Source organism: Diadema antillarum, unplaced genomic scaffold (genome assembly GCF_040938485.1).
Source record: "Diadema antillarum isolate AM-2024a unplaced genomic scaffold, OU_Dant_1.0 scf00000148, whole genome shotgun sequence".
In the NCBI taxonomy this organism is placed as follows: domain Eukaryota; kingdom Metazoa; phylum Echinodermata; class Echinoidea; order Diadematoida; family Diadematidae; genus Diadema; species Diadema antillarum.
Window position 1 is genome coordinate 12737 of NW_027271037.1, and position 12736 is coordinate 25472.

Genomic DNA, 12736 nt, shown 5'->3' on the forward strand with positions numbered 1-12736 from the left:
ACTATTTTGAGTGTGACACCACATGACCCCGAAAACCCCTCTTTTGTAACGAAATCTTTTACAGCAGTCAAGGGATGGCTTCGTTAGAGGGAAGGACGGGTGGAAAAAAAAAGAAAAAGAGAAGAAGTGAGAGACGCACGAATTGAAGCCATGGATATATTCCAAAAGTCAGTCAGATGGGAACACGGAGCGCCTGAAGAAGTCTCGGAGAAGTTGGAACCCATAAAATCACAGTCGCTCATTTTACGCAAGGTTTATTTAGACTATGATTAGCACAGGTCTTGAGCAGGGGAACAGAGTGGAGTACAGATGTCGGTCAAGGATGCCTGTCATTTTTGGGGTACCAGTGAAGTTTGGTCTCTTCTCACATCCCTTGCTCTGTTTACGTTGAACTAGTTCTTTTTGCTACACATCATGGCATGGACGTAACCACACATTCCTTTTCATGAAAATCAGCGCAGCCATCTTATTTTCTTTTTTCTTTGTGTGGGGGAGTTGTTTGTAAAGATTTACACCCTAGTAGTCACACGCCATTTGAAGGCAAACACAAACTGGCATGTAAATCAGGCATTACAGTCTTAATAGCCCATACGGTGCATCCCTCTCTCGGTATCTCGCTGGGGCTGAGCCCTTTATGGTGGTGGAAATGCCCGCGGCAAAATTTACCCTGCGATTTAAAAAGGACACAGACTTTGATAATACACTACGCTTGTATACAAAGTCCAAATGAAGCGCTGGCAAATAGAGTGTGTTCAGAAGTGCACAAAGAGGATTATCAATGAGTAATGTACTGCAACGTGAATACGTCGCGAGGAGTGCTGGCAGACATGGTGAAGCCTTCAGTCTCATCTAACTTTAATAGTAGAAAAAAAAAGAAAATTATGCCAGGTTAAGCGCTCTCCGTGTCAATGTAGAACTCACAAGATAGTCGTTCATGCGCTAATGACTGTTCAAACTGTCATTGAGGGTTCCAGTGAGAGCAGAAACTGGTAGATACCTACAGTAACATATATCTCATTACTTTTGCTCTTGAGAAAAGCTTGCGTCTCTATTTAAACTAAAACATGCATTGATGCTGGCACGACAGCAAATTCAGCCTGAATGACTTGGATTGAGATACACAGAACGGAATGCTGGAGCTTTTGTGATTACTAGAAACTATATGATATGCTAATATAAACTGACTTTTGAAGTATTATGCAAGATGTCATTTGCAGAGAGCAGGATCCATTGCAGTCTCTGAGCTGACGAGGACTGAACTCTCCTAGGGCTCATCGAGTGGTCCCTGGCTGCTTAGGGTTAGGGTTCCATTGCTCCACTAAGATTTTGTCTGATCTAACTTTCAAGCTGTGCCTGCCGAAACACCTTGTAAGTGTTCACAGTGCTCTGTCCAAGCAGAATTGTAGAAATGATCCTCTCTCTCTTTTACTGGTTGTGTAATTTGGCTTAATATCTGACAGTTTTGCCCAGCATCACAGATTCCCATGGAAAGTGCCACCCCTTTTGACAGCTGCATCCATTACCTTTTTTTTCCCCCACACAATGCATATTGACAATTATTAGGTGATCCGAGTATCCTCTCGGATCACCTTCTGTTTTTGTACGGATTCTTTCTTCTTCTTCTTCTTTTTCTTCTTATTTCTCCCCAAAAGTTGTGCATCGATTAGCTCAAAAAGTCCTCTTCCTATCAATTTCAAACTTATACCATATATGTATCGTCTCCCAAAGACGGCAATCGAACTAAAATCAAAGTGATCAGTCGACCGTGACGTCACTATGACGTCATTATATGAAAACACATTCTCAATCATATCTCATTAATGGAATGGAATTTTTCAATGAAATTTACGTCACATATATTTCAAGTCAAGCGCATTCTACTCATATAATCAAAATTCATATTTTCTCTTAAAATGTGCGCGTACGCGCGCGTTGAAATATTTGTATGCTCAAATCGAGCTCAATTTTTTTTTTGCACACGTTTCAGACCATTTGGAGCATTTTTTGAAAAATTGAAAAAATTTTACGGACGCGTACGCGCGCGCGCATATACGCACGCACAGCTCATATGCAATAGAAATTTCCCGTTTTTTCACACTTATCGCCTGCCTGAAATGTCAGGGAATATGTCTACCAAGTTTCAAGTCAATCCGACTCAATATGACGTCATACGGGCCCGTCAAAGTTGAAATTCCGCGCGCGCGTCAATGGCGATATACAGTGCAACAATGCCAAAAAACTGCCAATTTTAAATCCGATTTTACTCGTCAGGATGGACGATGACCCCCCATTTTCTTTACATACTCTGAAAGCTGATGAGTTGTACATATTATTTCATGGGTTGGCGATGCTGGAAAAATGATTAAAAGATATCAAATTTCTTAATAAAATAAAAAGAGTAAATTTTCAAAATGACGTCATCAAATTACAAGTTCATTCGAGCGTATCTCACTTATCCTTTGCCAATTTTCACCCAGATTTCAGTATGTTGTAGCTTACTAAATGCTCTTTCATTAATATAATAACAACATTTTGATTAGATGACGGCATCACCTCATAATATTGGATTGAAAGTAATCTTGTCAAATTTGACCAGTTTATGTGTTATCTTAATGGGAGTGCAGTTTTTCTGGAAATGAAAATTGACATGACTCTCTTTTTCGAGCACTAGCATCTTTTTCGATGCAGCGTCATTTTGCTTAATACACAGGGCCTATGGAGAATGAAATAGGTCATTGCGTAGCGCATCCGACTCGTAATCTTAAGGTCCCTGGTTCGAGGCTCACCCCTGCCAATATTTTTTTTTAATTTTTTTAAACACTTTTTTTCTTCTTTTTCTTTAGTTAATCTTAATCTCCCTTTCCTTACTTTATCTTTTTCTGATTTTTTTATGCTTCTCCTTCAAATTATTATAAAATAACATAATTTTTTCTTTATTTTTCTTTCTTTCTACTACTTTCTGTGCAATAGATGAACAACAACAACTGCTATCAATCCCATATTTTGCACATGTTTAGTACATGTCACGTACATTATTTTATAAAATAACAACTACTTGATCGGACACCATCTTGGGTATGTAAATTAGGGTCAAAGGTCATAAATGTTTCATCCTGTATCTTGGTGAATACATGTCCCATCTTTCCCATATTTCGCATACGCAAAGACCATGTTACAAGAATCATTTCATAAAATAATCACTTTTTGCTTAGACGCCATCTTGGGTGTGCAAAGTGAGGTCAAAGGTCAAATATACTTCATTCTGTATTTCCGTTAGTGTATACGGAATTCGGTACCAAAGATGGCAGGTCTCACTCCCTTTTCTAAATGAGAATCCAAACATCACACGGCCAATGTCCCGTCAACACAGATGAAACCTGTATGGTCATGAATATTTGGATCAGGACTCAAATCATTGATTTTCAAAGAGATCGGATCACCTAATTTGTCAGTGTTGACAAATTCCGGTTCTAGTTTCACTTTTGTTACTTTACCAACCATTGTAATGTATCCTTACTGTAAGTTTTTTAATAATTGTTTTCTTTGTATACATTAACATGCATCATTGTTGTCCCTGAAGAAAGTGAGATTTATGTATATGTATTATTTCATTGTGAAAAAATGAAATAAATTTGAACTGAACTGAACTGAACCCTACTGAATGTGTCTCTCATTACCTTTAAATCTTTCAGAACGCATGATAAAGGGTAAACATTCTTTCATGTGACAGAAAATAAGCATGGATGCATATGATTTTGATACTTTACAAAACCAATACTACAAAAGTTTTGAGAAAGGAAAAAAAGATTTCTGAACTCATGCATTCATTCATGTTCTCTGTTACCCCATTTACAGTGCGGGCAAAAGGCCCACTTTTTGTAGATGCTAACACAAGCGGACCCAAATGCGCGGCCAAACCCACTCAGTTGTATTATAGAGATCACTGGGGGAAAAAAGTTTACATGTATGTAGAGCATCACTATAACAGGGAAAAAAAAAAACATGCAAAAAGAAACTTCACTCTCCAGGTGCCGCTCGACAACGCAGTGTAAATGCACTAAAATGCAGGGCTAAGTACCGCAACGAAGGCTAGCCTGAGTCTGGGCCGTTACTTGTAAGCGGGGTTTGTGTGCACAAACTGGGCCGACAAGATATCAACAGGTGAATGAAACTATGACCTATATATCACAGCATATGATTAAAGACATCTACTTCACCTGACTGGCATACCATTGGAGCTAAGCATGCAGGGAAGAGGGAGAAGAAAAGAGACAACATGGCTCTCACTCACTGGCTGCAGTAATCCCTCCAAAAAAGCACTACAGTTTTTAATGCTGAGGATCCACACCTCAGCACGATGCTCCCACAGCAAAGCTGAAACAGATAGAATTACTGACTGCTTTCGGGGTTAAAGGAGTCTGCACACATCGAGTAGCATGAAAAGTACTAGCATATGAAAGATATATTAGTAGATTACTCATCTCTTACAATTCTGGGCCCTGTTGCATAAAAAGATGCAATCAAACATAAGTCAGAAAATCAAACATAAGTGGGGTATCAGCCAATCAGAATTGAGTATTCACAGACTTATGTTTGATTCTCTGACTTAGGTTTGATTATGAGTTTTATGCAACAGGGTCCTGGTCACAAAGAGACAAAGAGGAAGAAAAGAAATATTCATATATCTATAGGACTGAAGAAGATATCATCAACTTTTCTCTGAGACCATATGACATAATTGTCTCGTGCTTGTAAAAATTTTTATATATCCTCATTTCAGGATGCTAAAAACAAAAGTGCTCTTACAGATATTGCACAAGTGGGACTACATTCCAAAAGTTCAAAGACGCAAAGGTTGCTTTGGACATCTCTTCTTGGTGAAATTGTGACAATATCAACTCTCCCCTCTTCTTTCTTCAGGGATTCTATCTTGCAGCAACATCTATCTGAAACTACATCAAACCCTTCAGCAACAGATTACGATGATTATCAATAGTCATATGTATCACAAGCAGTTGACTTCTTTACTGCTGGATCTTAGCACATAACCATTGCTTGTCTGTGCCCAACAAAGGGAGAGATAACTCAACTCTCCAAGCTTTCTGCACACACATGGAGAAATGGAAATCCATCCAATCAACTACTGTTCCCCTGAAATGCTTCAGCTCAGGCTTATAAGAATGATCAGTACTGATTTAAAAACAAAATAATCTTTAAGGGTGATGATGCACACTAAAACTGATTCAAGTAATAGACATTCTTTACAAAAGACAAAGGACTACAAATACACGAATGGAAATGCATTCATTCCAAATGATAAAGGGAAAAGGTATATTAAAATGTGGACAGAAACAGTAATAATCCAAGTGACATGTTGGAAGAAAGAAATCAAAACATGAAGAGAAAGAGGCATGCTGGAAGCAATGAGGGAGAAAAGGCCTCGTGATATCTGTACATATGTCAACACAATGAGATGAAGAAAATCCACCAATGTTTCAACACTGCCTATCACATGTATCATTTCATGGTACTATTCTCATTCTGTCCCAAAGCAACAATACCTACTTAAACATGACACTAGAATTTGGCTATAGCACCGTCCAGCAATGGCGATCCCAACCAACTTGTTGTGACATATATGATAAAGGCATTGGAGATGTGGGGACAAGTTGCCTAACACTTAGCAATTTATTCCAAGCTTTTAGCCACATACCAGAGTAAACATATTTCTTCTTTTCTTTTTTTTTCCCAAATGCTTACAATAAACCTTTAAATGTAATCATCTCATCTGTCATGCACAGTATTACCAGAGAGCTTACAGATTTGGCTAGGCACCCTAATACCACGCACAAACACCTTTGTCACAAAGCTGAACCCGCTGGGCCTAGCAGGATCACATATTCCCTTTGAAGTATATGTTTGACTAGGAGAGGAGGGGCATGGGGGATGATGGAAATGTGTGAGCGGATAACGCTGAAATCCTCTTTTTCAACAGTTGTCTATCCAGTTCTCTTCCCAGTAAAGCTATTTTTGTGTCAGTATTCCTTTGCAGAGCCGAGATTCCCAACCTCCGCTTGCCCATCTCTGGGATGCATGCACTTTTTGAAGCGCAGCCGGGTCGCACCGAAGTCAAGTGATAACGTTGCATCAGAGGGTAATTCGCACAGGGACATTTCAATGATTCCTTGGCATAAAGCTGCTGGTCAGACTTGGATTAGATGCTTGTAAAGAACATGCTCTCTGTCACAAGTCTAGGTTGAAAAAAAAGTGCATGTCACATGGTTCAAGAGCAGACATCGGCGACTAATACACCTGGCAAGCTGTATATGTTTCTGCGTGTGTTACTATTTATGGAAAGACACTGTAATTTACAGCCCTCTGGTACGACTTGTAAAAAAATGCACAAGGCTAAGGCCAGGGACACAGCAAGATAATGCCCACGAGCAGTATAATGGGCAGCAAATATTTTTGTGAAATAATTGCTATGATCATCGCAGCTATGGCCTCAATGAATTGTATGAATCTATACCATGCAGTCTGATGGCAGAGGTAGCATATTTTTTATTTGTCTACCTGTCTGCACACAATATTTTTTTTTTTACCAAGATCATGTTGTATGAAAAAGATGCAATCAGACATAAGCCAGAAAAATCAATCATAAGTCACGTATCAGCCAATCAAAATGAAGTATTCAGAGATTTATGTTTGATTTTCTGACTTACATTTGATCTCAACTTTTAGGTAACCAGGCCCAGGATAGCTTTAAAACAACTGAAAGCAACTTGCTATCTAATAATGTGCACGGTCTTTAATGATGAACTAATTAGATCTTGGGTTATAAACTTCAAGGTAAAAAAAAGAAAAAATCACAAAATTGAGGGACATTTTGAATATGGACACACCATGCACCTAGTCAACTGCTGATGTGGAGAGAAAGCTAGTGAATGTCCATGCTCAGAGGTCATAATTTTTCTGATAACTTGTGAAATGTTTCTCATTAGTTTCGACAGACAATGATCCATAACTTCGAAGATAGGCTAACTTTGAGCATGGGTTGCCAAGCGTCGCATGGTCTCGTTTGTACAAAATGAGAATTTTGTCAACAGACTGAGGATTTCGATGACAAAATTTCATCACGAAATGACATATTATGTCACCAAAATAACAATTTCTTCACAAATTGTCATTTCATTGACGAAATTGTTGTTATCAATTGTCAACAAAATAACATTTCCGTGATGAAATTGCAATTTCTCGATGAACGAGACCACGTGACATTTGGCGTCCCATACTTACCTACAAGCTTATCCTTGTAGGTAAGGATCTCCATCTGGGTGTAACTGTAGACTGTAATGTAAGAAAGTCATTATCCATGTGACACGCATGCTTACCAGCCTGATTACAGGATAGAACTAGTACAGGTCAGGCTTCAGGCGTCACGGTTACTGCCTGAAATTCACAATCAATATGACACCCTGAGACATATTAGAATTCAAATCCATCAAGCTTCATTGGTACATGCACTTAGTTCTGAAGGACATCTGACGGATCATGTTTTGTTAATTAGCATTGTGATGGCTGGCATTTATAAACACACCAAGATACACATAACACACACACACATACAGCCTGGTGTGTTCAACATGTACAATGTATAAGATAACCCTGAAATGTGTCGCTCATAAAAGTACACTTTTGCGTTTGTGTGTGTGGGTTTTTTTTTTCTTTTTTTTTTCCTCAATGTTGTAAGATTTTTCAGTCAAAAGCCTGCAGAAGCATATTGTGCTAAACACGTTTTCAAGCAATTACTCTGTTGGAAGAAATTGGGAAAACACATCAAACATACTTTGTGACAGATGCAGTCTGATCCTGATCCTGAAACTCTAAAATGACAAGTATTATCTGTTACTAGCCAGGTACATAGGACAGGTATGAGTGATTGGTATGTACATGTGTAATATAGCTGCCCTTTGTGTTTGTTTCATTAATCAAAGAGGGAAAAAATTCAAAAATTCAAAATAATACCTTTGCAGAAGAGTATATTCAATTAAAAAATGCAAGTCCATGTTCAGCTTTAAACAACAAACAAATAAGATGCTGACTCTTGAAGAGAAACCCAACTGTGTGTTCTTGTATTCAAGGAAAACAGAAAACCATACTGACATGTTTGTAAAACTTTCCTTACATTATGACAGAAAACACAAACGTAGAGTTTGAAAGTTTCACAAGTTGATATGATAGGGGTAATATCTATCACTATGCATTTGTGCAATGTAGGTGAGACAATGATATTACACTTAACATTTAACTCTTCCAATGGTTTTAAAAATGAAATACTAACAAAAATATTTTCTTTTTGTGTGTGAAGAAGTTAGCAGCTACACATTAACTCTTGAAAAAAGTGTCACTGCCAAGTCACTACAGCCATAATATGATTTGACGACAAGAATATATAATTCTTACCTCTAGCTTCATCTCTTAAAAGAAGGAAATTAAGGACTGTGTGCTATGTGAACAGTGCAACCGAAAACTTGTGAACTAGTGATATCATCGTTTCATCTAATTTGCAAATGTTTTGTTCTGATTTTGCTTCAGAAAGACACATAAAACTGTAAATATCTCTAACTTCATATTTCTCACAGTTAATAAAACTTTTTCTGTTTGATTTCATTCTCTCAAGAAGTCGACTTAAAACATGGAGTGAAGCTCTTGAGGATCAAACTATCAAACTAGTTAACATGAAAAGTCTTCTGAGAACAAGCAGCCAGCTCTCTCCTTTGTTATTGCACTCACAAAAATAATTCTTGTTGAAACAAGAATAGCATATTAATTCTATCACATAACTTTGAATGCTGTTTTGTAACTTTGAAACAAATAATTGCTCGTTTGAGAGTTTAGAAAGTCTCGTCAGTAAATTCAACAGATAAAAGTTCCCCACTGATATATCTCATTTGCTGGTAGTATGAAGTCACAAATAAGTTTTTCCTTTTACAGGTAAATATACACACACACCTTATCACTGAGCTCTCACACCTTGGGATCAATAAATAAATGCATGTGTATTTTAGAAACAAATATATGAATTGTCTGTAATTCCAGAAGGCAGTGTTGAGCCTGGCTACAGACAGAGAGGGCACAGGATTGCATTCGGGCAGACAAAGGCACTAGCTGGGGTGCTATTCTCAGCCCCCCTCCCCCACATCCAGCCTAGGAGCGTGGAGTGTTTATCTAAGGTGGATGTCAAGTCAGCAGGCCGCTCCAGAGTCCTCTTCAGTGACATCTAGCAAAACTGACCCCCTCCTCCTCCTCCTCCCCCTACTCTGCCTTCTCCTCCTCCCACACCCATTCACAAACTGTCTCTCTGCTCACTTACGGCTATATCACGTTTCTATGAATGGAGATGTATACAGACTCTAGCTATCTATTTCGCCTTGCCATTCACTTTCACCCATATATCCTTTTTCTTCAGAAATTTGTGAGACAGTTATATTTCCAACTCTTCTCGCATTCAACCAGCACAAACATGGATACTGATATGACTGAGTAATATGTATATTCTTAAATTTTAATTGATACTCTTGGATATGCTCACAATAGCAAAGAGATGATGCAGAAACAATTTGAGAAGTGTCACATTATTCCAATAATCAATTGTATCAGCAGCATATAAAACATAAGAACAAGACAGAAACATACAAACTTCTGTTCTCTCATTTTTCTCTCTCTCTTACTACACACATTATACAACAAAAACCTGGCATTTCTAAAAAAATGAATTGCATTTTCTTTTCCTCTTTCCTGCATGTAAACATCTCAGGTGTCCATCAAAGTTACACCAAAGTTTGAACACGATCTATGACTTCATACATGAACTGAGAAGTTTAGAGTTCTCCATGTCTAAAGATTCAAATATTTGGTGTCTTTGTGATTCTTCGTCTTGATGCAATTTGAGAGATTGATTCATGATGTCGCTTTACTTCAAGAATAATGCATCTATTTGATAAAAAAAGAGAAACATGTACATATCACTTCAGCTTTGGAACAAGAAATCTCTGTGAATCGCAGGAACATATAAACACCTGAAGATTTTTGGACAAGCTCAATGACATTCTCCTTTATGAGCAACAAGTCTTCCTGAGATACAGCTGCTTATAATGGAAGATAAAGGGGAAAAAAATCATCAACGTTTGTCAGTGCTGACAAGTGTCAGCGCTGACAATTTCAGCAAAATCCTTGGTTTTGATTGGATGAGATGCTCTGGTCACTGACTGTTACTATGGTGATTGTCAGCGATGACAACTTTTTGCGCTGACAAACATTGATGAAACACCCCCCTGATCATCATCCACCAAAAAGTTGTTCACTCTCTAACTGCAAGAAATTCTTGTTTGTGGCCATGTCTCCAAAATGACTTGCTAATTACGTTCAGACTTACGGACCGTTTGAACACTGAAATGAGTGTCCCCGCTGGTCACAAATTACAAACGATATTCAGTACGAACAGCTGTGCCATGAACACCATTGCATGTCAATCAAACATGAAGCCCACAGTACAGGCATTCCCCATAAACATAGGACCCATTCACATACATGGGTTTAAAATCGATTTTCGCAATGCAATGCAAAAACTCTAAATTCATCTGTGTGGACACACACACAAAATAAAATTAAACTCTTGTGATAAGCATCACGGTGCAAAAGTTGGTCCAGCTTGATTTTCTTATTTTGAAACTCTTGAGATAATTTGCCCAGCACAGTGTGCACAAACAGCATGCTAAGAAATCCTTCATTTTTTTTTTCAATCCCATAATGCAACTTGCCACACTAGGTCAGCACCACAGACGTGGTCCGCACCACAGACGTGGTCCGCACACTCCCGTATCTGGCATCGTGCTCTGGTCACTGCTTTCAAGTATGCAAGGCCTGGAGACTAAAAGAGCTTCATTTGCAGCATAGTGATTTTATTTTTGTTTTTGTTCTTGTTTGTTTGTTTGTTTGTTTTTGTTTTTGCTTTTGCTTTTGTTTTTGTTTTTGTTTAAGCTGTGTGATCGGTGGCAAGTAAAATGGATTTTTGCAATGCCATGCAAAAACTTTATATCCTGCATGTGAATGTGGCTGCAGAGCTGACGAGCATTTGGTTGTTAATGAGAGGCGAATGAAGGTCAAGCTATAAGCTCTGCCCCCCTGAAATAGTTGAGAGGTCACGCCATTCAAACTTTGCCTGTACACCCAGAGTCAAGCAAAACCTGACTGACAAACTATTTCTGACCATGATGGAAGGAAAGCGTTTGAGACAGCCAAGATGGAAATTTGCATTCTGACAAAACATGAATAACTTGATTACCATGAAACATTATTTAAATGTGTAGTGTGTCAAGGGAGCCAGCAAGCACAGCTCAAAAGCTATATGGTCATCATTTTCTCCTAGATATAACTTCTTCTTCTTTGTTTTTGTTTTTCCCGTTAGAAGAGCCTGACAATCGGCCATTTCAGAGACAGGAATATCAAAAGTGAGATGGTGAACAGATCGGTAAGAAATGATGAACACCTTTTCAGATGAGCAGACCCTGCCCTGTTATCAATCTTGGACCACTGAAACATTTCAACTTCTTGTTTTCCCAAATGCTAATGTTGAACCTCCCTACAAAGGACATACATTGTACAATACTCTGCTTAATTGGGTAACGTCGTGCAGAGCATTTCATACCCGATAAAGCAGAGTACCCGTTGAGCAGGTTATATAAGATGTAATCTATATTACATAAAATATAAGCTTTCTTGGCCATCATGCCGCATGAATATAATATCTATATCTGGTTCGCTTTTTGACAGCATGAAGGTGACATGAAAAATTTACTGGTAATAACATTTATTGCAAGGACATGATGCTAGTATCCAAGGGGAAAAAAAAATAAAAGAGCAAGATTGACAGGCAAAAAAGGGCATAAACAGTGAGGTGACTAGTGATTGCCAGTCATGCTGCTATTCTGGGGATGATGAATGGTCATTGATGTCGGTCGTCCTGCAAAGCAGCGATAATTGGGTGGAGAGGTTAGGGGCGCAGACGATGCGTTTCACGGGGACGGTTGCGAGACCACTTCTTCACCCTATACATACCGGGGCAGCTCAAACGGGTGAAGTGTGTGCAAACAAACGCAGGTAGTTTATGCTGGCTACGTAGACGATGCATGATGGATGGCAGAGGATTAGGATGAGGGGGGGGGGGGGGGATAGATGAGTTGGTGATTTATGAGGGAGCGTGAGGAGGAAGAGAAGCTGAAGTAGGAGGCATGTATGTCAGAGGAGAAAAGGCGTCTTGACGTGTAGTGGGAATGCGGCGGGTTATGGGAGGGTGTCGTGAAAGCATTATAAACAAGCAATGAAATGCGTTAAGTGTGGAGCAAAAACGGAGAATGATTTAGCCTGATGGGCACAAATAGGATAATTAGAATTGAGACAGAGGGTGGCTGAGGAATAGGAACTAGGACTGAGAGGGAAGTGTTTGAGATGTGCAAGTGATGGGGGGGGGGGGGGGTGATCAAGATAATAATTTACAACTACGTGATGTGATGGTATCTACCCATTTGGGAGTCCTTCAACATTGATGTAAGATCATACGTTGAGCCAAGAGGTCTAAGAAAGGGACAAGAGGGAATGACTGTGGCCATATCAAGGAGTCATACATTAGAAGCCATTACAGTGTTCAAAAAAAATCTGTCACTCACATACAAACATA